This window comes from Beta vulgaris, chromosome 4 (assembly GCF_026745355.1).
Source record: "Beta vulgaris subsp. vulgaris cultivar EL10 chromosome 4, EL10.2, whole genome shotgun sequence".
NCBI lineage: Eukaryota > Viridiplantae > Streptophyta > Magnoliopsida > Caryophyllales > Amaranthaceae > Beta > Beta vulgaris.
This window is the reverse complement of record NC_079205.1, coordinates 16753606-16764570: the sequence shown is the minus strand read 5'-3', so window position 1 is coordinate 16764570 and position 10965 is coordinate 16753606. Positions and strand designations below refer to the sequence as shown.

The 10965-nt window shown below is 38.3% G+C and overlaps 2 long non-coding RNA genes across 2 annotated transcripts; both read left to right on the top strand.

Moving 5' to 3' along the window:
- Positions 1 to 3960: 3960 nt before the first annotated feature.
- On the top strand, positions 3961 to 5129 carry LOC130590954 (uncharacterized). The gene is made up of 4 exons (XR_008968847.1): positions 3961 to 4133; positions 4209 to 4476; positions 4566 to 4962; positions 5046 to 5129. It is a non-coding gene; the product is annotated as an uncharacterized LOC130590954 (long non-coding RNA).
- Positions 5130 to 5158: 29 nt separating this feature from the next.
- On the top strand, positions 5159 to 5584 carry LOC130590953 (uncharacterized). Its single transcript, XR_008968846.1, has 2 exons — positions 5159 to 5295; positions 5438 to 5584. It is a non-coding gene; the product is annotated as an uncharacterized LOC130590953 (long non-coding RNA).
- The last annotated feature ends 5381 nt before the right edge of the window (positions 5585 to 10965 follow it).

Below are 10965 nucleotides of genomic sequence, written 5' to 3'. Positions count from 1 at the left end.
TTAGAGTTGCGTTAGCATCAATCGGAGAATGGGTCAAAGTTAGTCTTGTGTCCTTGTTGTGATTGCAATAACTCAAGGGGGTATCGTGATATGGATCAAATTAAAGATCATTTGATTCGTCGTGGGTTTAAGAGCAACTATACTAGGTGGACATGGCATGGAGAGTTTTATGATGTGGGTATGAGCTCCACTAGCTTGTGTGATGATTTGCATGTTGATGAGGTTGAGGTTGAGGTTGAGATTAAAGGAGATGGTTATAATGAGAATGATAGGGTAGATGATGAAAATGACATGGTAGATGATGAACATGATAGAGTAGATGAGATGTTGCACAATTTGGAGGATGAAAGAACCGATCGTCCGCATATGTATGATAGTATTTTAAGTGCAGCGGAAAAACCTATGTATCCGGGTGTGAGAATTTCACTAAACTTTCTGGAATCCTTACATTGTTCAATATGAAATCGAAGCATAGTTGGACAGATAAAAGTCTAAGTGAGTTGTTCACTTTTTTACAAGAATTGCTACCTGAAGGGAATGAAATGCCCAACTCTACCTACGAGGCAAAGAAATTGTTGTGTCCATTAGGTATGGAATATGAGAAGATACATGCATGTCAAAATGATTGTGTGTTGTATCGAAACGAGTACCAGGATTTGCGTGAGTGTCCTAGGTGTGGAAAGTCTCGATACAAAGTAAAAAGGAATAATGATGAGGGGATGAGAAAGAAAGAAACTCCGGCGAAAGTTCTTTGGTATCTACCAATCATTCCGAGATTTAGGCGTTTATTTTCGGATGAAAATAATGCTAGATTACTAAGATGGCATGCGGACGAGAGGAAGAAAGATGGGATGCTTAGACATCCGGCCGATTCTCCGCAATGGAGAAATATCGACCCGAAAGTTTCTCGGTTTTGGTAAAGAACCTCGAAATCTTAGGCTTGGACTTTGTACAGATGGGATGAACCCATTTGGCACACTAGGTACCCAACATAGCAGTTGGCCGGTTCTACTGACTTATAATCTCCCTCCCTGGTTATGTGAGCGTAATTTATTATGCTATCGCTTCTTATTTCGGGTCCTAAGCAACCCGGAAACGATATAGATGTGTATCTTGACCCGCTTTTTCAAGATCTGAAATTGTTGTGGGATGAAGGTGTTTCCATGTTCGATGCGTATGCGAAAACTGACTTCACATTGCGTGCCATGATATTTTGCACGATTAATAATTTCCCGGCTTATGGGAATTTGTCAGGGTATAATGTTAAAGGAGCAAAGGCATGCCCTATTTGTGATGAGAATATGATTGATAAGCGGTTACATCATTGTGGGGAAAATGTGTACCTGCATTATCGTACATGGCTTCGTTCAACGGAAAACTGGAGATGAGAGAAGCCCCTGTACCTTTACGTGGAAAAGAGGTTTCTAATAGGGTAAAGGATATTGAAACAATTTTTGGCAAGCCCTTCAAAAGTGTCTCAAAGAACTTATACAAGAAAAGATCTAAGTTTTGGGACCTTCCGTATTGGGAATGTTTGGAAGTCAGACATTGTCTTGATTTAATGCATATTGAGAAAAATGTTTGTGATGCCATTGTCGGGACATTGTTGAATATGCCCGGGAAGACAAAGGATGGAGTTAAAGCTAGGAAAGACATGGCTGAGATGGGCAGACCAGAACTAGCACCTCAGGAGCGGGGACAACGCTATTATCTTCCACCAGCTTGCTACACTTTGTCTAAGAAGGAGAAAACTAGTTTTTGTGAGTCCCTGCATAGGTTAAAGGTTCCTGCTGGATACTCGTCAAATTTCCGAAACCTTGTTTCACTGAAGGATTTGAAACTTGTTGGTTTGAAATCTCATGATTGTCATATCTTGATGCAGCATATATTACCTGTTACAATACGAGAAATTTTGCCTTCCCAAGTAAGATATTCAATCACAAAATTGTGTTTTTTCTTCAGAACTATCTCTAACAAGGTGATTGATCCTAACATTCTAGATAACTTGCAAGCCGATGTAATAGAGACGATGTGCCGATTTGAAATGTACTTTCCACCATCATTCTTTGACATCATGCCTCATTTGATAATCCATCTTGTTAGAGAAATTAAACTTTGTGGGCCCTTTGTATGAGGTATATGTGGCCTTTTGAAAGACATATGGGTACTCTGAAGGGTAAAGTGATGAATCCAGCTAGACCAGAAGCAAGTATTGTGCAAAGAACAGTTGCTGAGGAAGTATCTGAATATGCAAGTCAGTATTTAGCACGTGCACAAGCAATTGGTTTGCCAAAATCTAGACATGAAGGAAGGCTTGAAGGTTGTGGTACCATTGGGAGAAAAAGATTGTGTCTTGATGGAGAGTTGAAAGAAAAGCAGAATTGATTGTGTTACAAAATCTGAAACAAGTTCATCCTTACTTAAATGAGCACATGAATGTGCTTAGTGTTCAGTATCCATTGTTTAAAGAACGTGACTTGATGATTGAGCATAATCGAACGTTCGTTGATTAGTTTAAAGAACGAGTTGTGAACCAATTATCTGATACTCCTAACGATGTATCGGATATATTGAAATGGTTGGCATAAGGGTCAAAGACGCAAGTTCTTTCCTATGAGGGGTATGACATCAATGGTTATACATTTTATACTAAACGACAAGATGACAAATCCACGATGCAAAACAGTGGTGTTACGATGGGGGCTTTGTCATCAGAGTATAAAAGTAAAACAGATAGAACGGTTGTTGAGATAATGAAGTCTTACTATGGGTTCATTGAAGAGATATTAGAACTTGACTATGTTGACTTCAAGATTCCGCTGTTCCGATGCAAGTGGGTTGATATTCGTCGTGGTGTGAAGAAAGATGAACATGAGTTTTTTACATTAGTCAATTTAAGCCGGTTAGGACATCATGAAGATAATTTAGTATTGGCATCACAAGCAAAACAAGTATTCTACATGGTTGACCCTGCAGATTCAAAATGGTTTGTTGTCATGGAAGGAAAAAGGAGAATACTTGGAATTGATGATGTACACGATGAAGAAGATTACGATGCACAATTCAATGAAGTTATTGCTTCGTCAGTAGTTATTCCAAGTACATTAGGGGAAGATCTAGACACAAATTACATTCGTCGAGATCACAATGAGGGATTTTACGTTGGCAAAGAAATGGCTGATTAATAGGTAAATTATGTAATATTAACACAACTACTAATGTTTATAATCTTTAATTATTTATTTTGCGTTTTGCATGTTCAAATAATTGTGTACTAGTTTTATATGCGTTAATATTGATTTTTACTCTTATTTTTTTTTAAATGTTGTGAGAATAGGCGGTTGAGTTACGATTCTTTTGTTTTCTTAGTATTTTTTGTTTTTCCTTTTTTCGTTTTTCTTTCTCTCCTTGTATTCTTTTGGTTGTAATTTGTTTAATTTATTAAGGGTAGAATGGGATTTTTAATATTTTGGTGTCCCCTCATAGTTGCCTTATATATAATAGAGATTAATTTATTGATTAATCTAACATGTACATGGTTTCAGGTGTAGTGATGGCAGATGATGAGATAATGCGTGATGTATCTGATGCAGCTGTTACGAAGAAGAAAAGTAGGCCAAGAGGTCCTACAAAAGGGATACGTTCCAAACCCGGCATTCAGAGAGTTCTTGCTTGGGATGAGTGGATACGTCCGATTGGGCGCTATGCTAGTGAGTACAAGATTTATTGTGGGGAGATCAGTAGAAGCAAAGTGTCTATCTTGTACGACACTTGGGATGATGTTCCAGAAGGCACCAAAAACACTTTGTGGGAAGATGCTAAAGTAAGTAATCTTATTCTTTTAATAAACTAATTGAGATTATGTTTATTATTTTAATCGTTTATTATTAATTGGTTTATTTTTGTACATTGAAGAGAGAGTTTGGAGATAGAAGAGGATGTGTTGAAGAAAGAGATGTCTTGACTACATGTGATAAACGGTGGAGAGATTTCAAGTCAAGATTGGTGACTAGATGGATCACTAAAACGAGGAAGGTGGCTAACGATGATAGGCAGCCATACGTGATGTATCCTTACATCACGCGAGAGATATTGACCAGTTTGTACAAAAATGTAGCACTAAGGAGTTCCAGGTACGTAATATATAATATGAAATTATATTTTCATTACGTTTTTAAATATTGACTAGTTACTAAATTCTATATTAGGCTAAAAGTGCAAAAGCAAGAGTCTCTCAGGCTGCTAACAAGCATCCTCATTTTTTGGGCCAAAATCATATGCGGAGATGATTCCCATTTGGCAAAGCAGAGGGTATATCCCTTCTGCTACAGCATCATCTGTTGACTCTTCTACATCATCATTGATTACCTCCTTGCCGGATCGGATATTGCCTTGGCTTCTCGCGAGATCGAAAAAAGATAAGGATGGAAATTATTCTTTCCTAATGAAGAAACACAAAAGATAAAAGAGTCCATTGTAAGCATTGTTCAAATATTATAACGTTTTTCTTGTCTCCTTACTCGTCTACTACTAATCATACGACTTTTTTTTTAACTTGAACGCAGGATGATTGGAAAAAGAAAGAAGCTGAAGTAGAGTTTGTTCCAGGTCGGATGGATGATGCTCTTTCACGTGCTCTGCAGAGGAAAACCGACCTGGGCGTGTGCTAACAGCTGGGCGTAGCATTGGGATTACATCTGTTTGGGGAGATCCTGATCGGAGGAGTAGTGCCTCAAAGGGTAAGGGCATGGATGATGAAGAGATTTAGGCATTGGAGGCTAGAGTGAGTCAAAGAGTTAGAGAGCAGACTATTGAAGAGATGAACTCGAAGATAGATGATATGGTTCAACAAAGGTTTATGGCTTATGCGACGCAAATGGGTTTTCCATTACCGACTTCTTCCACTCCAGTCGTTCCTATAGCTGTCAATCGGGGGGCAATGATCCATTTGCGGACTTGCAGGTATATTGTCATTTTATATTTAATTATTATATTATGCTTCTAAAACACTTAATTGATGTCATTTTTTCTTATTGGATGTTAAGAGTCAAGTTCCATGTCGCTTGGCAATAGCGGATGTCTCGGGACCGATCATTGTAGCTGTGGGTACCGTTCATCCACGACAGGAGTCATCACAGCTACGACTGCCATGAGAGTGAGTGTTGATGAGTTTTATGTGGATTACGCAGATGTTCCAGTTCCACTCTCTACTCATTCATCACGAAACTCAGTCAAGCCGAGGGTTCTGTCATAGAATGGCCTAAAGAGTTGATATTTTTGGTCTCAGATAATCAGGTAACTTATGTTTAGTATTATGATTTAGCATATATAATAAGAAATCTAAATGTATATACTTAGAAATCTTGATTTATATAAATAACCAAACAATCTTTATTTTATATATAATATGAATTAAAAAGAAGTCGATTTGAATTAGGAACATATATCTAAAGAAGGTGCGAAGAAGAAAAAGAAAACAGTTGCTAATGATCCTTGCACCGATGAGTCTGCACATAGGCACATAGATCCATTGATTAGCGTGTCACTTGAGGATATGTCTGATGCGGTCAAGGAGATGCATCGTTTGTTTTGCCAAAAACCTGCAGATGAGCCTTTTAGTATCGAAGTTAGTAGGAGTTCCGTTTCAACTATCTTCTGATTACGATGATCATTCTCTCCCGACAAGATGTTTTCCAACTACTGACGGGAGAATGGCTTAATGTATCTGTTTTGCAAGTATTTATGATGTGAGATTTCTCAAACTCTAAACTAATCAAATTTGATATTTATTTATATTATTGGCATCTAACTATAACTATTTGGAGTGTAGGTTCTTGTCAGATGAAAGTGAGAGGACTGGAGATTCAAATATTGGTTTCATGTGTCCTAGTATGATCTCGGAGACCATGCTACGCCATGAACCAGGTGCCGCGATCAACTATATGCAAAGGACATTGAGAACCAATCGAAATATGAAATTCATCATGCTTCCATACATTGAAAGGTATATATGTTTTATTTTCCAACTTCCGTACATTGAAAAGTATACTTCCCTTTTATCTTTATATATTAACTTATCACATTTTGTTGCATGTTTTAGTCAACATTGGATTCTTCTCGTCCTTTCTCTACACAAAAAAACGGTATATGTATTTGATTCGCTTAGGAGATCAATAGATCTTAGCTATCAAGGAATCGTTGCATACGTAAGTTAATAATTCTTATAATTCCCTTTTATCTTTATTCGTATATTTTAATTCTTTTATTGTACTTAGCGCATATATACATCATTGTTGTTGTTGTTGTTGTAGCGCATATACATCATTCCTGCTCCTTGAAGGTATGAAAAAGGCAACAAAATTGTCTTGGATATCTATGAAGGTAAAAGTCTTATGGTTTTGTATTTGATATGCATTTTATAGTTCTATTTAATATTTCTTAATTTTTCGATTCTAATATGTGTATTTCAATGTGGTGTAGTGTGCTCAACAAATGGGAGGAGATGAATGTGGCTATTTCGTTATGAAAAACATGTTTCAAATCGTCCGCTATCTCTATGAGTCAAATGATTTGAAGAAGGTATGTATATGTTGTAAATTGGTTACTTTATTTATATTACTTTAAAGTTTATTAACTAAGTTAACATATCTATAGGATTTTCCTCAAAGCGTTGAACCATACACCATAGAAGATATCAACGAAATCAGAGACAATTTTGCGCTATTCTTTCAACAACTCGTGCTAGCAGAAAATGCCAAGTAGTGTTAGTGTAGTAAGTGTACTAAGTGTAGTAGATGTACATAATTGGTTTATTATTGCAACCTTGGTTGAGTATATGGCAACATTGGTTTGCTTGCTTGGGATTATTTGAGATGTATTGAAACAGGTTTTGAATATAATATATATATATATATATATATATATATATATATATATATATATATATATATATATATATATATATTCCCAACGATTTCTTGGGTTATCCATATTACAAAGGAGACTCTGCCGAAATTTCCCCTCACAATTATTAATATGAATGTTTGTTTAGTTTTGAATCATCAAATTTTAGTTAACAAACCAACAGAAAATCCGAAAAAACCGAAAAAAAAAAAAATTTCAAGACACATTTGCGTCGCACAAGGCAAAATGTGCGACGCAAATTAACCACAATGTGCGTCGCACATAGCACAAGGTGCGACGCACATTCACAATGTGCGTCGCACTAAGGCAATGTGCGACGCACATTGCCTTGCCCTACTTCAATTCCACCAAGGGAAGGGGCAATGTGCGTCGCACATTGCCTTGGTGCGACGCACATTGCTGATATGCGTCGCTCACTGTCAATGTGCGACGCATATTGCCCCTTCCCTTGGTGGAATTGAAGCAGGGCAATGTGCGTCGCACCGTATATAGATGCGACGCACATTGCTCGCCATTTGCGTCGTTTCCTGTGCGACACAGATAGGTCCCAAGTCATTTGCGTCGAGGGCTTTGGCGTCGCACCCAAGTCCGACGCAAATTGCCTTTTCTCTACTAGTGAAGATGTTTCCCCTCCTTTAGCTTTGCCTTGTGGTTTGGGCATGTCTGATGTGTATAGAGAAGGCCCTACAGTCACTAGTGGAAAAATAAGGAAGGGCTGCGCTAAAAAAGGCCCTTAGGGCTGCACTTTTTGACAGTAACCCTTTCAATAGCAGCCTTCACTTTTTAAGTAAGGCTGCGCTTTTCAAGCGCAGCCCTTCACAACAAGGGCTGCGCTTTTACCTAAAAAGTGCAGGCCTTCAATCGTAGAAGGGTTGCGCTTTTTCGTAAAAAGCGCAGCCCTTCTAAGCACAAAGGGTTGCGCTTTTTAGGAAAAAGCACAGCCCTTCTAAGATTGAAGGGTTGCAGCCTATGAGCCCTTCCTACTATGAAGGGCTGCGCTTTTTTAACAAGCGGAACCCTTTTAAGCAAGAAGGGGTGCGCGTGTTTCAACTAGCGCAACCCTTCTAAGCAAGAAGGGCTGCGTCTTTTTAAAAAATCGCATCCCTTCTTGCTTAAAAGGGATGCACTTGTTGCAAAACGCGCAGCGCTTCGTTTTTAAATTTTTTTTTTTAAAAAAAATTAATTCAGATCTGCTGCCAGGCTTTCCCTTCCCACCCACAGCCCCTGCCCACCCCATCCCACCCCCCTGCCCACCCAGCCTGCCCACCCAGCACACCCACCCAGCCTGCCCACCCAGCACTTCCACCCAGACCCCCCTGCCAGCCTTTCCCTTCCCACCTACAGCCCCTGCACACCCAACCTGCCCACCCAACACACCCTGCTCACCCCAGTCACACCCCTGCCCACCCCTGCACACCCCTGCACCCCCCAGCCCACACCTGCACACCCCTGCCCACCCTGCACAACCCAGCCCACCCCCTCCCACACCCAGCCACACCCCTGCCACCAGCCCTGCACCCAGTAGCCACCACCACCCCACCCCCACCCCACCCCCACCCCACACCCCACCCCCACCCAAAACCTCCCTTCGACAAAAAAAAATGCAAATGCAATAATATATGACAGGTGGAGAAAGTTAATAATTAACTTCAAATATATATTTAATAATGTAAAAAGTATACATAGAATTGATAAAAACTAGTATATTCGATCTAAAATGTATCATATGCAATCATCGGTAATGTGGGACGCCAACTTATCCCGAACTTCATCTATTTCTTCTTTGGTGAAGTTTCTCAAACTTGGTGTGGATTCTTCTCATTATAAACCTTGCAAAACAACCAAGGAATAAACACATATATAAGAATTCAATCATTTTACCGTAGTTATTAGTTCTAAAAATGACATATCACTAGTGGAAATATAAGGATGGGCTGCGCTAAAAAAGTCCCTTAGGGTTGCGCTTTTTGACAGCAGCCCTTCACTTTTTAAGTAAGGCTGCGCTTTTTAGGTATCACAATAGGCAATCGGACTCCGTCGGCATGATTAGTGCAAATCATTTCAGGCTTTTTGTCGCGTTTCTGGGAGTTTTTGAGAGAGAAGAGAGGATGAGAGAAAATGAGAAGGGGAGGGACGTGAGAGAGGAGAGGGAAGGAGTAAAAGGGAGGAGGGACGTGAGAGAGGAGAGGGAAGGAGTAAAAGGGAGGAGGGACGTGAGAGAGGATAAAGAAGGAGGGATAATAATTTGAAGCCCGCTTAATATTTGAAGCCCGCGATTTTTTATTTCAAATTTTTTAAGAATAAATGCTATTTGCTGCGGTTAAAAAGTGCCCTATTGCTGCAGTTTTGGGCGCGCAGCAATTTAGAGGGCAGCAATAGGTATTAATTATATTGCTGCGGTTTTAAACCGCAGCAATATCGACAAATATTGCTGCGGTTTTTAGGCCAAACCGCAGCAATATAGGCAAGGCAGGTAAATATTTTTTTTTTCCAATTACTCAAAGCGTGAATTGTTGGGAGTTATAATACGCTTATAATATAAACATTTCTAAATCCAAGAAGCTATTGTAGTACAATAACATCACAAAACTAACTAATATATATATATATATATATATATATATATATATATATATATATATATTATATCATATATATATATGTATATATATATATATATGTATATCATATATATATATGTATATATATATATATATATATATATATATGTATATATATATATATATATTCAATAAAAATAATATTTTACAAACCCTAATTACAAAATAAATAAAAACAGACGAATTCATGACAAAGAAGCCGAGTACAAAATTAACAAAAAAATAATAATTACAGAAAAATTTAGGATTACAGAAAAAGTAACTAATTAACAAAAAAAATAATAATTACAGAAAAATTTAGGATTACAGAAAAAGTAACTAATTAAAAAAAAAATAATTACAGAAAAAATAGAGATACACACCAATCTAAAATAAAATCGAAGTACAAAATTAACAAAAAAATAATAATCAATAATTCATGACTTTGTAAGTTTCACCGCCGACATCTAGAAGCCGAGTCGACAACAGCACAATTTCACCGCCGAGTCGACACCGCCGAGTTGACACCGCCGAGGAGACTGAACAATTTCACCGCCGACATCGACAACCGCACCACTTTGAACAATTTCCGACGTGACGAACCAGAAATTTCGAGTGAGAGACGAAAAAGGAGGAGTAAACTGATCTACTTCGAGATCTTTGAGTAAGACATACCCAAGACTTGATCTTTGAGTTAAACTGAAATTTGTGCGAAATAGTTTCGAGATCTAATTCGAACAATTTCCGACGGCAGCGAAGGAGAGAGGAGGTTGATGATGGCGACGAGGTGAAAGAGAGAGAGAGGATGAGAGAAGGAGAGAGAAAGAGAGGCGCCTGAGAGAAGGAGAGAGAGAGGATTGACCGTGTGAGATGAGAGGAGAGAGAGAGAGAGGAGAGAGAGAGAGAGGAGAGAGAGGATCAGAAAAGGGAGAGAGGCGCTGAGAGATGAAAGAGTGAGATGAAAAAAAACCCTAAGTGAAACCCTAAGTGAAACCACGCCTTTATATATATTTTTTAACAATATTGCTGCGGTTTTTGTCAAAAACCGCAGCAATATACTAAAATATTATTTTTTAATAATATTTTAATATATTGCTGCGGTTTTTGACAAAAACCGCAGCAATATATTTGGTCAAATAGGCAATTATTTTCAAAATTTTTTTTGCTTACACTATATTGCTGCGGTTTTAAGCAAAAACCGCAGCAATATCTTTATTTCATATTTTACTTTTTTTTAACGTGATATATTGCGGCGTATGGCTAAAACCGCAGCAATATCACCGCAGCAAATAGCATTTATTCTACTAGTGATAACAGAAGGGCTGCGCTTTTTTAAGAAGCGCAGCCCTTCACTTAGAAGGGCTGCGCTTGTAGAAATAGCGCAACGCTTCTGTATGGGGTTAAATGAATCAATAAATACGATTTGGAAGCGTAAAAGGCA